This window comes from Eschscholzia californica, unplaced genomic scaffold (genome assembly GCF_041429995.1).
Source record: "Eschscholzia californica isolate CP2 unplaced genomic scaffold, dmEscCali1.0.p SCAF_1, whole genome shotgun sequence".
Classification (NCBI taxonomy): domain Eukaryota; kingdom Viridiplantae; phylum Streptophyta; class Magnoliopsida; order Ranunculales; family Papaveraceae; genus Eschscholzia; species Eschscholzia californica.
In genome coordinates, this window is record NW_028238198.1 from 41,491,183 (window position 1) to 41,496,499 (window position 5,317).

At 36.1% G+C, this 5,317-nt stretch overlaps 1 long non-coding RNA gene across 1 annotated transcript; it reads right to left on the reverse strand.

The window, feature by feature from the left end:
* Nucleotides 1-2,680: 2,680 nt before the first annotated feature.
* LOC147566900 (uncharacterized) lies at nucleotides 2,681-4,552 on the reverse strand. The gene is made up of 2 exons (XR_015230587.1): nucleotides 4,384-4,552; nucleotides 2,681-3,681 (listed from the first exon to the last, which is right to left on the reverse strand). It is a non-coding gene; the product is annotated as an uncharacterized LOC147566900 (long non-coding RNA).
* Nucleotides 4,553-5,317: the final 765 nt, after the last annotated feature.

The window sequence follows — 5,317 nt, forward strand, 5'->3', positions numbered from 1 at the left end:
CGAAGGGATTTGGAGTTTATTGTTGGAGATGAGGTTTTGTTGAAGGTGTCACCTATGAAAGGTGTTTTGCGATTTGGTAAGAAAGGAAAGTTGGCTCCTAGATATATTGGACCTTTCAGAATAGTTGAGAAGGTGGGAAAAGTAGCCTATCGTCTTGACTTGTCTGCAAGCTTCACAGGAGTCCACAATGTCTTTCATATTTCGATGCTTCGAAAACATGTGAGAGATGGAGATCAACATTCAGTGATAGATTACCATGATTTGGGGCTCCAGCCAAATGTGTCATATGAAGAGGAACCAGTTCGCATTATTGATCGTAGAGAGCATGTCCTTCGACGAAAGACGATTCCCATGGTCAAGGTTCAGTGGAATCACCACAATGACAAGGAAGCCACTTGGGAGCGTGAAGATGATATGCAACTTCGTTATCCTCACCATTTTCTCTCGACAGGTGAATTAAATTTCGAGGACGAAATTTTTCTTTTAGGGGGGGAGATTGTAGCACCCTCACTTTAGAGGGGTGCCACCAGCAAATATTAGGGGCCCAAATAGCATTATCCCTTTTAATTCCCAAAACCCTTAATCCCTCACAATTCTTTTCTTTCCTTCCTGGTGCAGCCCGTGATTGTGAGGAGGGACTCTAGAGTGAGAAAGTGAAGGAGGAAAAAGGAGGATCTTGAAAGGGTTTGCTAAAGGGTTTAGTTTCTTCTTCTTGGTACTACATTATCAGGTAGGTTTCTTCTTCCCTAGGGTTTACATAGCCCTTTTCAATTTTAAACCTAGATTTGAATGGTTAGAACGATAACAACTTTAAACCATGAATTTTTGCTAGGTTATCATCAAATTAGTACCAATTAGTGATACAATAGACTTATACCATGATTAGAAACTAATTCCAACAACAATAAAGTAACCCTAGAACATTATAGTTATATTAATGGAGTATACATATACCCGGACAGCAACCTAGGTTATTTAGGTTATACAAATATGGTATATATATACACCCGGACAACAGCCTAGATATTAAGAATTGTTTGTGTTTATGTTATTGATGTTGATAATTGATCGTATGAGATTATTTGTGTGATATTGGAGCATGAGTGCTACCAATAGTTGTGTGTGATATATTGCTTTAGGTTGTTAACCTAGAAAGCATAGGCTAGTCGGAACCAAGAATGGTTGGCTCGACATGTGGGTCGATTGCAAACACTAGTTACCATTACGATATTGGATAACTTGGTGGACCATGATCTTGAGTTCCGTTAATGGAATGAACTAAGACTGGTTGGCTCGACATGTGGATCGATTGCAAACACGGGTTTGTCAATGTGATATTGGACAACCCAGTGGACCAGGGGTTTGAGTTCAAATATGGATTGACGATTGTAATCCATAAGTAATCGGTGGTTGGCTCGCTTCCTGCTCATATGTGCTCGTGTTGCACGGATCCTTTTTGGGAGGTATCCATAGTGTATGAAGAGGTCTAAGTCGATGCAAACACAAGATCATTCTTGTGGACCACATACTTCTAGTTTGAGAAGTAACTACCAACTAGAGGTTGGCTCGCCTCCTGCTCATATGTAAAGTGCTCGTGTTGCACTGTGCTCGTGTTGCACGGATCCCCTCCTTGGGTGGTATCCTTTGTTTATTGAGGGGTTTAAGTCGATGCAAACACGAATGGTAAGTGACGCTATCTCGTGGACCTCAAAATTGGTTATGCCCCTCCAAAAGGGAAGTTGTACTGTATGAATCTCTTCAACCGTGTAACAGGTTGACTTCAATTGTGTTAGCACGAAAGGTGTAACATAATAGACTGTTATTATTGTTCTGTTGTTCGATACTTGGTTTTGTGTTGAATTGGTCTATTTAGACCTTAGGTAATTAGAAATCTACTAGCTGGGTTCTGACCCAGCCTACTATTTTTCAGGTGATAGAGATCGGGGAGCGCCACCAGCTTGATCCCAGTTCGTCAGCTCAGAGCTTCTTTCTTAGTTTTCACTTTCGAGATTAGGTAGTTATTTGGAGTTTCACTTTCTAGATAGTTATTTGTTTCATTCGTTATTGTCCGACCTACGTGTCGATGATTCAGAACCATTGTTTGAGTTAAGAAAGTTTAATGGATTTCTTTTAGATGATTTATTGATTCTTATGAGCTTCACATTTGATATTATTTGTCTCTTTTGATGGATATATCGACTATGTTTACTGTTCTGCGGAGAAATGCTTTGAGTTTAGGTTTTCATGGCGGCCGACGTGGAAATCTAGATTTGGGGCGTTACAGTAGTTATGGCATTTACTTGAAAATAGGGGGCCAAATTTGAATTTATGAAAAATAGAGGGCCAAGAAGTTAGCTGGTCACAAAGTAGGGGGCCAAAAAAGGAAATAACTCAATTTTAAACATGATTAATAGAATAAAAAATATGAAGAACTAATCTTTCGTTCATCATGCATCTATTTAAAGAGATTTAAAGAAACATGTGAGTATGTTGTGAATATTTTGAAAATAAATAAACTAAGACCGATTTGCAAAGACATGCAAACCAATGCAAATAAATTTGCAAACCAATGCAAATCATGTTGCAAATCAGTTTGCAAACCATATTGCAAATCAGTTTGCAAACCACTGTGCAAATTAGTTTGCAAACCACTCCAACTTAAATTTATAAGACAAATAAGTAATCGAATATACTCAACATAATTAGATTAAAAAACGATCAAGACCAAAATATTCGGAAACACATTCATTAAAATATTCAGAGCAGAAACTATATTTAAACGCTTTTTTTGTTTATTGAGTCCAACAATATTTTTCATCTGAAACAATTTAAGCAACTCCCTCTAAGGTTCTTAATCTCATTAGGTTCAACCTCCATTTCTTCAAAATTCTATCCTCCTGTAGCATTCGAAATGAATTGACATACGTATGAACCACAATCAACTATGTAAAGAAAAAGACAAGTCATTAGCTAGCCACTGCCAATTTTCAATTCCTAGTGAAGCATACATACCAATGAAGCATTAACAGTGATGAAATATACACACTAATGAAGCTAATACATCAGGTAATTGTTTTTTAGTTGATAATAAACTTTAGAACAGTACCATATATCATAAGTTCCAAATTCCACTTCATGCATATTCATATAGTCAAACAGTAAAATCCACAATTCCTCCTCAATCAAACAGTAAAATCCACAACTAACTCAATCTCCTAAATAGTAAAGAATGGGACATTGCAGTAAAGTATCGACAACCCAAGAAAGTTTATGCGTTTGGGACATTGCAAACCATATTGCAAATCAAAAACCTGTTTATCCGTTTGGGACATTGCAACCCATATTGCAAGTTAAGATAATAATCCTTCCTTAACTCTGAAACTGAAATATAAAAGCTAATAAAACCAATACGAACGCTTACAACCGTGAACGATAAAGACCAATTTGTAGCGAAACTAAACTAATAAAACCAAGAGCATGTAACTAATCAGAAAATACCACTTTCGCCGTACCCTATACAATGAATGCCTTTGTTAATATAGTTACATAAGGAAAATATGTTGTGCAGGAATAACCATAGCAAAATTTAGTGCGAGACCTTAGATCTTCCGCTCCTATCTTAGTGGATAGAATATCGTTTCAGGTCACCAACCTCTGAAAACAGTTCTTGCAAATAGCTCACTACAAATTAAAATCGAAAGTTCGTACTTCATTCTCAAAATGATTCATATGATTTCCCAAGATCAATGAAGCAAGTCACTAAGCAAAAGGCAAATGAACACTATAGTAAGTTTGTCAAGGACAATATCTTTTACCCGATCTAACAAAATCACAACTAGTTCGAGTTACTCGCAATTTACATACAGATAAATGGGTTGAGAGTTTCTCAACTCGATTTTGGTCTAATTTGAAAAACACTCAAATCTGAAACTAGGGCAGGGAAACTTAGATGTGTTCCTTATGACCTGATTATAATGTTAGTAAATGTTTCAGACATCTCCATTGTCCTAGAATTTAACCTATACAAAGAATTGTGTATTGATTATTGCTGATGCATAATTGTATGATCCCCAGGTTAAACACTAACAATTTCAATAATAAAACCCTAATCAATAGGTTCTGTATATACATCACAGTAGCCCTAATTTTTCCTCATGAAGCTCTATTCATTATGTCCTTTTGAATAAATTTAAATACTACAATCACTACTAAACAAATTCCTCTACCAAAGAAATACTAATCAATTAAACCCAAACCCCTAAAGAATCACAGACCAGAGACAAAAAGAGAACAAAATTGAGTTCGCAGATTAGGGTTCGTATCATCAGAGAAATAGAGCAACATTGAGACAAAAAGGGAACAAAACCCTAAAGAATATTTCACCTTGGAGAGAAGAGAGAACGCCTCAGAGAAACCCTAGCGAGCTGAAGAAACGAGAGATCGTTTAAGAATTATTAGGGTTCGTATCATCATAGTAGAGAAAGAGGGGTAAGATCAAAACCCTAATTCTCAGTTAGAGGGAGTTTCTAATTTTTCTGGTGAGAGAGAGAAAAACGGGATATGGAAAGAGGGAGTTTCTAATTTTCTCAATAAGGTTAGTTTAGTCTATCCCTATATTAGGTAATTTACAAAAATGCCATAGGGAGCTGAAGCCTACAAAAAGTCGATAGATCTTTTTTAACCAAAGCCCCAATTTTTTAGGGAGTTTTGACCAAATTTCCCATAATTAAATAAGAAGAGGTTATGATAGAGTAGGGTTAAATAAATATATATGTATGGTCTTACGGAGAAGGAATGAGATACTTTGGGGGAGGGAAGAATTAAGTAGACATGTAGAGAAATCATTTCAAGTAAGTGCACTTGGTGTAGAGAGAGAATGAAGGCAAGTGAGAGGAGAGAAGGAAAGAGAGAATTTGTTCTGTGTTTCAAGCAATGGCGTGGCTGAGAATTCGGGGACCCGGTGCGAAATTTTAATTGGGAGCCCTCCATATCATAACCAAGAAATGAAAAAGAAGTCTACACGCGAAATTGCAAATAAAATTTTAAACAAGATATCACATTGCATAAGAATTCAAATCACAAAGCGACTGTTGCAAAAAATTAAAAGAACAAAATTAACACAGATGAAAATACAAGTTTTATGCAATATTTTTACTATGTGTACTAGCTTCTAAGTTCTAACACCTATTATGAAAAATTGACAATTAAAAATACTTTTAGATTTGGAGATGGTTGAGACTTGAGAGAGGAACATCTTTTGTGGTGAAGAACTTATAAATAAATATTAAAAAATTGAATTAATTAAAAAAAAACGATG